This window comes from Zootoca vivipara, chromosome 2 (genome assembly GCF_965207765.1).
Source record: "Zootoca vivipara chromosome 2, rZooViv2.hap1.1, whole genome shotgun sequence".
Lineage (NCBI taxonomy): Eukaryota > Metazoa > Chordata > Lepidosauria > Squamata > Lacertidae > Zootoca > Zootoca vivipara.
Window position 1 is genome coordinate 16,398,235 of NC_142584.1, and position 9,766 is coordinate 16,408,000.

General features: G+C 42.0%; 1 long non-coding RNA gene across 1 annotated transcript; it reads right to left on the reverse strand.

The window, feature by feature from the left end:
- Positions 1–1,164: 1,164 nt before the first annotated feature.
- Positions 1,165–7,380, reverse strand: LOC148686749 (uncharacterized). The gene is made up of 4 exons (XR_015947957.1): positions 7,192–7,380; positions 3,834–3,934; positions 2,931–3,193; positions 1,165–1,409 (listed from the first exon to the last, which is right to left on the reverse strand). It is a non-coding gene; the product is annotated as an uncharacterized LOC148686749 (long non-coding RNA).
- Positions 7,381–9,766: the final 2,386 nt, after the last annotated feature.

The window sequence follows — 9,766 nt, forward strand, 5'->3', positions numbered from 1 at the left end:
TTATGCGGACAAAATAATTTGTTGGGGGGGGGGGAGAAAGGCCCAAGTGCCAAGCTTTTAAACATTCTTAGTTGTACAAAAACCAATGGAAAATAAATCAAGCTTGGACGCAAACAGGAAATTGAAAAATTACATCAATGAAAAAGGCAGAAACATAGACGTCAAGCATTTGGCGGTGGATGCTGCAGGACAAAGATTTTATCTTGCTTCAGAAGAAATCAAAATAATTATGGTTCAATTTCCAGTGTGCAACATTATCTATATGTCAGTTTTTGTTGTTATAAGAAACAGGAGACTTTAGTCTTCACAATTTTAAAACACTTGCAGAATAACTCGTTTTGTACCTTCTCTCAACAGTTCTATAGAACTGTTAAGACACACATAACGTTTCATGGCTTACTGGAGATCCAGTTGTTCTCAAAGACTAAATCGCTATATGCATGTCATCAATTGTTTCGTCTTTTAAACAGCACATGCAAAAGCCTTTCTTCTTGAGAACAAAGGAGCAGTGAGTGACAGGGGCTGTGACCTGACCCTGAAAACCATTGGCGTGGGATCACGGGCCAACGATCCCAAAAGCTGTATGGTGCAGAAACTTTGATCCTCTCATCTGCACTGTGTTCTGGAGCCAGGAAGAATCACCCTGGTCCACCAGAGGTGCTGTTAACGGGGGCTTCTTTTGTGACATATTACCTCTTGTGGTTTTGCGAGAGGTTTCCAGCACAACATGAAACACACTCTTGTCATGCACACCCAAAGACTCAGGTCACACCTTTAATTCCTTCAGAGTTTTGCTTCCTGGTTCCTGGGTGTTCCCTCAAAAGCCACACCCACCAGACTAAGATTAAGTGGTTCTTATTTCATGTGCTTCTTCTCTGGGTACATTTCCTTAAGCACAGAGGGTGAAATCTAATGGATGCTTCTTGCATTTTTGCTTCAGCAGAGACACCTGCTAATGGAAGAAGAGGGTGGCATTTTTGTGCCACTGCTTACCTTGTTTTCTCTCTCCGGAGCTGATTTTTGGGGTTCCTGGAGACAGGAGAGGGAAGATATTGTCATGGAATTCTACTCAATATTGATCCAGAGCAGATTCCAATGTATAGTTAGCAGACTGAAAACTTAAACACGGTGCAGGATTCCCAAAAAATAAACCAGAGGCAATTGTATTTCATCCAGCAGAGCTTTTTTTATACAGTTGTACCTCAGTTTTTGAGCGTCTTGGAAGCCGAACATTTCAGAACCCAAACGCTGAAAACCCGGAAGCAATTGCTTTTGTTTTCGAACGTGCCTTGGCTTCTTTTTTCTCCATTGACTTCACCGACTGCCTTTTGCGCCTCGGTTGTCGAACGTTTCGGAAGTCAAAAGGTCTTCCAGAACGGATTACTTTCGACAACTGTAGTCAGCATGACCTTGACAGAAGAGATAACAGAACCAGTTTAAGCCAGCTGTACTCAGCTTCTCTGAAGGAATAACCCAAACATCATGAACCTCCTGCTTGTTTCTTTCAAAGAGAGAAGCTTCCAGGACCCTCTTGAATTAATTAGACTAGGAAAGATCTCGACACATCATATCAATACTTTTTGTACTAAGACATGCAAACTGACAGATACTTTTTATACCTTTTTATTTCAGCAGGCATTTCAAATAGGTCTTCTTATTTTAAGGTTAGTATTAACTACTTTTAGTTTATTGCATATTTTAAACTTTACTGTCTCCCATGGGGTTAAAAGGTATATAAATGTTTGATATAAAGTCTCTTCCTGCAATAACTGTGTCTTGCCTCATAGAAACCCACATACACATCCCTTAGAATAAACCCATTAAAATAAATGGGTCTTAAGTTAGCCATGGGCCCACCACAAAGTCTGGGATTCAGAGGGTCAAATTCAACTAAGTAGTGCTTCTAGTGGGAGCCCCAGAACAACATATGGGTGAGACGGGAGGAGGTTATTCTATCGGATAAGCAGAAATGCTTCCACTGACATAATGCTTGTTTTAGTGTGAGCGAGCGTTCTCCTTAGCCCATATTGAGAAAAAGTCCCTCCTGTGCCGAAGAATTTCTCCAAGGAGCTGTTACCCAATTCTTCCTTCGAAAACCTAACCTTTATTTTTGGCACATTCCCCACTGTTGGTTCTACGGGCTCATATATCAAAAGTCGTACCCAGACAGGATTTCAGTTGTGCAACAATAGAAGACTGCCCTTTGCATCATTTCTTTTCTAAAAAGCTATTGCAAAAACCTGATTGTATTGTGAAGTATTTATATGTAAAGCTCATAATGGAAAGAAAACTGGGCACTCTAAATACCTGTTGTTACAGCAACAAACTGTGGGTTGCTGCGCTCTCCATCGGCTAGTTTTGTCATCAAACATTCTCATAAAGTGTTCTGTGCACACTTCTGCAATAAATTGTACTGAAGGGACATTCATGTTGTTCATTTTGGACACAATTTTGTACGGCCCCTCCCAGGCTAATTGCAATTTATTACTTAAAGGAGTTATTGCAATTTATTACTTAAAGGATTGGCTTCGGGATATCTGGTTGTGAAATCAATAATTGTCAGGATATATTTATTTCCCCGTTTAGTGGCTCTGGGCAATGGTCCTACCAGGTCAAGCCCCAGCCTTTGAAATGGGGGTGGAGATCACAGATAAAGGACACAGTTTGGCCTTTGTCTTGTCCTGCCCCGTACCCCATCTCTGGCAAATGTCACATGCCTGGCAATACGGTTTGATTTGTTTCCCCATGCCTGGCCAATAGAAGTTTTGTGCAACCCATCGTTTGGTGTGCTTTATCCCCATGTGCGCCCCAAAAATGCTGTTATGGGCTTGGTGCAAGATCTTTTCTCTATAGGTATGAGGGATTACTAATTGTTTACGGGTTTCTCCTCCTCCACTAATAGGGTATTCTTCTATTACCAATTGCCTTACCTAAAGTCTGCTTTGAAAAGGAAGTTGCATCCATACTGAGGCTGATGTAAGAAAAGCCTGGTCACCATGTTTCAAAACCAGCCACTGGTTTCCATTTAAAATCTTTAATATAAACATAATACTGAAAACCATTCGAGTCAGTGAATTGCACTGATGTAATTGGGCCAGGCACTGCTGTTGAGAAGTCCTCCTGGGGGTTTATCAAACCGCTGTTTCTCTGGATACATTAAACTTGATAGGTGGCCTTCTCCAAGTTGCCTTCCCTGAAGAAACAGGAGAAATAAAATATAAAAAACGACACTTGGCTTATACAGTAATTGCAAGACATCTGTTCTTTATTATCTTTTTCCAAAAGGACAAAAACATCTGTTCACTCTCTGCAGGACAATTTAAGGCTATTCTTTTTTTTCTGGGGAGACAGTACCTTGAGATAGGGTGTACTTTTATAATTGCTTATTTAAACTATATTTCCAGCGGGGAAAATATTAAAGGCTTTGCACACACAAAAAGCCCTAATAAGTTGTGTTCAATATTTCTTCTGCAGTTTATGCATTTTATATATTTGTTAGCTTCTCCCAACCCCATCACACACACACATTGGTCAACCACATTGACCAGAAAATATTCTGTTCTCTTAATCAACACCAGGCACCCCCAAACTTCGGCCCTCCAGATGTTTTGGACTACAATCCCCATCATCCCTGACCACTGGTCCTGTTAGCTAGGGATCATGGGAGTTGTAGGCCAAAACATCTGGAGGGCCGCAGTTTGGGGGTGCCCGATCAACACTCATTTCTACTCTGAGACCTCTGGGCATAGGGCAATATATAAATTCAATAAATAATATGTTCACTGCTGCCTTCACAGTACCATATCCTCTTCTTCTTCCAAGTTCCTTCTCACCTCTTTCCCAGCAAGCCCTTTGCTTTACAGAATGAACTTTTGATTTTCTTGAACTGCAACGAAACCTGAACCATCATCTGCAAGCCTCTCTCGAACCTGAACTGGGACAGACATGCAGATTTTATAGATAGATTTTATGCAGGTTACACTGATCAGGTTGCTATATCAAAATATGGATTTGATTTAAAACAAAAAAAAACCTGAGATGGAACTCTCACAAGCTCTGCCAGAAGCAGAATGGATAAGAACCAGTTTGTAATACAAAGCACAGTATCTGAAATGGTTAGAGTTCCAGATCACACAGGGTTCCAGAATCTGGAGATGACTCCATGCAAAGAGGTGAAGGCACAAAGGCTTCCTTGCCACAGATAGACACACTATATCCAAGCCTGAGAGATGGGGCACATATTATGGGTGTAGGACCGAAGCTAGAACACAGCCCACACTGGGAACCAGTGCAAGGACTCCCGCTAGCACAAGAGAACTTTATCTCCTTTCCTCCTAGTGTGCTCCCCACTCATGTTGACTCAGAGGGCAAGTCATGAAAAAAACCCCAGAACTGAAATGAAGATGGGGAGATCATTCTGTTGGGCAGTCAGGAATTCAGGAACGTTTCTGTTAGCAACGCTGAATTCTTTCCTTAATGTTAGATTTGTCAGATCATTCTTTGGGAAGTTCGACAGCATTGAATAAACAGCAAATCTAAGTCTGACTCTGAGTAATCCTGAATATATATATATATAATGATTTTTTTAAAAAGAAATATAACAAATTGAGAGAACAACGAAAGTTTATTCACTGCACGAAAGCTAAGCACTCTCCCTCTTGTTAATATAGAAATTCATTAATGTAGAAATATTAAAATATTAAATCATGAACATGTTTTTTTGTTTGTTTTTTTAAGTACAGTGGTACCTCGGTTTATGAACACAATTGGTTCCGGAAGTCTGTTCATAAACTGAAGCGTTCATAAACTGAAGCGAACTTTCCCATTGAAAGTAATGGAAAGTGGATTAATCCGTTCCAGACAGTCCGCGGAGTACTTAAACTGAAGCGTTCATAACCTGAAGCGAACTTTCCCATTGAAAGTAATGGAAAGTGGATTAATCCATTCCAGACAGGTCTGCGGAGTACTTAAACTGAAGCGTTCATAAACTGAAGCATGGGTTTAATTGGTTCCGGCAGTCTGTTCATAAACTGAAGCGTTCATAAACTGAAGCGAGCTTTCCCATTGAAAGTAATGGAAAATGAATTAATCCGTTCCAGATGGGTCCGCGGCGTTCATAAACCGAAAATTCATAAACCGAGGTTCCACTGTAAAAGACATGGAAATAACACCAACATTGTTATCATGGAACTGATTCATTCCCTCTGAAAGGCTCAAGAGGGTTTCACTTGGAGGTAGTTTGGTACAGAGGGGTGGAACAATAATAATGAAGCCATGTTTTGGCTTCAGTTATTATTGTTTTCTTGACTGCTTCCCAGAACAGTACATTGAAATCTGCGGAGAAATAATTTTCATTGTGAAAGGAGAAGGGAACATTACCTAAACTGAAGTAGGTAGTTCTTAGGTTTCCACCCAAATGATGAGCTGTAGGTTGTTGTGGCCCGTGTGTGTGTGTGTGTGTGTGTGTGTGTGTGTACAGGAAGAAAATGTCCATTTGCAGAATATAATTCATGTGAACAAAAATTCAATAGTTGCTAATTGTCTAAGGGTCAAATTACATCTTGCACAGAAGACAGTAGGGTGAATGTGCCAATGTTTGTTCATCTCAGTTTTCTATTTCTCTTACTTATTTTCAGTTCTCCATATTTCCATGTAAGTTTTAGTTACAGGTAGGTAGCCGTGTTGGTCTGAGTCGAAGCAAAATACAAAAAAAATTCCTTCAGTAGCACCTTAAAGACCAACTAAGTTTATATTTTGGTATGAGCTTTCGTGTGCATGCACACTTCTTCAGATACACACGTAAGTTTGTACCTGAAGTTTGTCGTTTGTTTTTAAAAATGTAAGTTTGTCGTTTGTTTTTAAAAAGAGTCCTCATGAAAATTCATTAGCATTTTACTACGAATTTCTCCTAATACACACATTTTTGTATTCATTTTTCATCCAATATAATAAATTTTCTCTCATATAAAGAACTTTTGCATGTCATTTCCAATAATACGGGCCTCTATATGCACACTTTTCACCAGCATATGCCCTTTTGCACTTACATTGCAAAATTCAGAGAAGTGCGAATTTTGGAAGGTTTTGAATTCAATTTTTTTTCTACAATCAAGCAATATTTACATTTTATGAAATGGGTAAGAAAATAAGGGGTGTCCATGTTTCTGTTCGGTGTTTTGAATTTTGTTTTGGAAAATGCAAATCAGACACATTCATTTTTAAAATGTGAACTGAATCTTACTTTGTGACACAGCTGCCCTCCTGCAAACAGCACCCAGAAATATTTGATGGTGTTGATGGTGTGTGTGTGTGTTTATGGCAACTGGTGGCTGGGGAAACCCAGCCAGATGGGCGGGGTATAAATAATAAATTATTATTATTCCTGGTGCAATAGTTGGAGATAAATGAAGTGCTAACACCTCCCTGGGAGTCATTTGTTTTGAAGAGTATGTTCAATTTGACCAGCTCCTTCCTGTGACACGGCCAATTGTACACAGACCACCCAGTTACAAGGGCAAATAACCCTGTTTCCCTCCCAGTTTTTACTCTCTTCCAGCTTGGTCTCGGGCAGCTGCTGTTTTAAAAGCCGCCCTTGTTTTCCCAGCTGCTTACTGTGCCTGAAATGAGGTCGCTAAAAGCCAAGAGGGGGGTTTAAGAAACAAAACAAAAGTATGAGTAGGCCCAGCAAGAGGGTCTTGTTGCTACTAGCAGCAGGGGGGGGGGAAACTATGTTGGAAAAAGAGAGAGAGCTGCACAGAAGTCCATTCTTTCATGGGTCTGGATAACGGCAGGAATGTATTTGCTCCCCTAAAGTTCTCCTCAAAGAATGTTGGTAATATGCATATATCCTTTGGACATTGGCCTAGAATTTACAGATATATTTGATTATCTGTATTCGAAATTGTATTTCAGTATGTGCCAGTTGGACAGCTGTCGTGCAGTAGGCGACAGAGTTGTTCAGATGACATGCCATGGCGTTTTGCGCAGCTTGTGAGGTTTCCTGCGGGATGAATGCCAAAGACATCAAAAGACTGAGAAAGGTTTTTAAGTATACTTTTCCCAAGAAACCAGAAGCATTTTTGTTAGGAATTATAGGACAAGAGATAATAAAGGAGGACTATACACTATTCTTGTATGCGACAACTGCGGCTAGGACATTGTTAGCCCAAAAATGGAAAACTCAGGACTTACCGACGATTGAAGAGTGGCAGACAAAAATTATAGACTATGCGGAACTAGCGAGACTGACTAGCAGGATCCGGAACCAGGGGGAAACAAGGTTCCAAAGAGACTGGAGTAAATTTGTGGACTGTATGGAAAAGAACTGTAGAAGTTTAAAGACACTTGCAGGACTGAAATAAATCCTACGAATTGACTTTAAATGGGAGGTATAAAGGAACTGCAAGATAAGAACTGAATAGAAAACCAAATGAGGGGAGGGAGGGAAGTCAAGCTCGGCAGAGCATTGAGAATGAGAGTTTGGGAAAGAATTGTTAAAAAGATTGATGTATGTGTTGTATTGTTTCTTAATGTTTGTTTGTTTTGTTTGTTGTTTTATATGTGCTTTAATTGGAAATCTAATAAAATGCTTTTTTTAAAAAAAGACATCAAAAGATGCCAAGTCCAAAAATCTGAAGTAATAATTCACATTCAGAATGCAAACCTGAACTTTGAAAATTCATATTCAAAACGTAAGTGAGAAATTGGCAATTTTTGGAAAAAGCGAATAGCTAGAAAACTTTACCCGGTCTAGTCTGTCGAACAAGGGCCTCAAAGGAGAAAGTAGATAAAATTCTACTGCCGTGTTATAAAAAGAGAGAAGTCTCCTGGAATAGCCGAGTCACCACTGTGTATCCTTGAATAGCCCTGACTTGCTAGGGCACACCACACTGCACATTTGAAGTGCCCTCAAAACACACCAGTAGGGCTGCCATGTGCCTGGAACTTGCCATGGCTGGGAATTGGCCACCAGAAGCAGAAATCGCTGAAATGCCCAGGAAAATCCAGACGTATGAGATTTGAGATATGGGGGTGGGAGGTGGGGAGCGCAACAATTTTGTGTTCAGATTTTCACTTTTTGAAATACGGCAACCCTACACACCAGTTCCCAAAATGAATAGGGGGAACTGTAGTTTAACCCTCACCAATCTCCAGTTCCCAGTACCATTAACAAACCTCAGTTCCCAGGATTCTTTGGGGGGGGTCCTTTAAATGCATGGTTCGGACCTGTCCTGCTGCTGGAGTGAAAGGAGATCACAGAATCACAGGTGGCAAGAAGGAGGTTGTGCAGGGAGGGCGATGCGCACCAAAAAAAAAAACCACTTTGGAGTGCATGCTACTTGATAGCTTCAACATTGCAATCAGGAGAAATTTCCTGGCTTCATATTTTCCATCTAAACACTCCCACCACTGGCTCGAGTTAATGGCTCCCTTAACTGCCGTGTAGAAGAGCTCGATTGACTCGATTGACGTCACCGATGCAGTGCGTTTCAGAGAAATGTGCTGAGCTTCCCTCATTTATATGTTTGACCCTAAACCTCTACCAGATGTTTCACTCGTTGTGCACACCGATGTGCGTGTGTGCGTGCACAAACACACACATGGCCCGAAGGGCAGCCGGCTGGAAGCAATCTGTACTGAAATGGAAATAAAATTTCTCTGACAAAAGCTTTTCTTGTTTTTGTTTTAAGAGCTCAGCGCACCCTGCTGTGATGGGATGGGGAGGGGGGGAAGGGGCTCTGTTCTGCCATCTCCCAGTATAAAGGATTTGTAAGTGTCAGGCAGGCCTCCTGTCAGGCAGGCAGGAGGGGATATATGCAGCTGACCAGAGAGGAGCAAACCCTTTTTGCCAAATCCAATCTTTGCTGTAGTAAGATAGCTGCTTACACGTCACCAAAGAAAGAAGAAATATATCAACAAAAAAGAGAGAGCACAGGGAACAGGGATTTTTTTTCAGCTGGAACTCGCCGGAACTCAGTTCTGGCACCTCTCAAGTGGGTGACATTGCCATTATGCGAGAACCAAGGAGACATTCACGGTGAGTTCTTTTTCTAGGAAAGTAGCACTGCCTAGAATTATGATTGTCACCTTTAGCTCCTTGGAGAAAATATGTGATATAAATGCAGGAAGTGGTAAGTATAAGCCAGGCACCCCCAAACTTCGGCCCTCCAGATGTTTTGGACTACAATTCCCATCATCCCTGACCACTGGTCCTGTTAGCTAGGGATCATGGAAGTTGTAGGCCAAAACATCTGGAGGGCCGCAGTTTGGGGATGCCTGGTATAGACAGACTATACGTAGTCTGTCATAGTACAATCAGTGTTTTTTTACTAGAAAAAAGGTTGGGGGACTCACCATGAAGTCTGTCTGTCTGTCTGTCTGTCTGTCTGTCTGTCTGTCTGTCTGTCTGTTGTGGCCCCAGTTGCAGTGCCAAAACCTTCCTCCAGGCAGTGGCTAAATGTAAAGGTAAAGGTAAAAGGACCCCTGACCATTAGGTCCAGACGCGGATGACTCTGGGGTTGTGGCGCTCATCTTGCTTTACTGGCTGAGGGAGCTGGCGTACAGCTTCTAGGTCATGTGGCCAGCATGACTAAGCCGCTCAGGGCAGTCTTAAGCATATCTGGCGCCGTGGCGCGAAGATCGCTCCTGCGCCCCCCCGCCCCGTTTCCCACCGTGGCTGTCTGGCAGGCGCAGCTGCGCGGTGCCCCCTGGCGGCCCGGCACCCTGCCGCCTTGCGCCACCCAGCCTTGCCTTAGAGCCGGCCCTG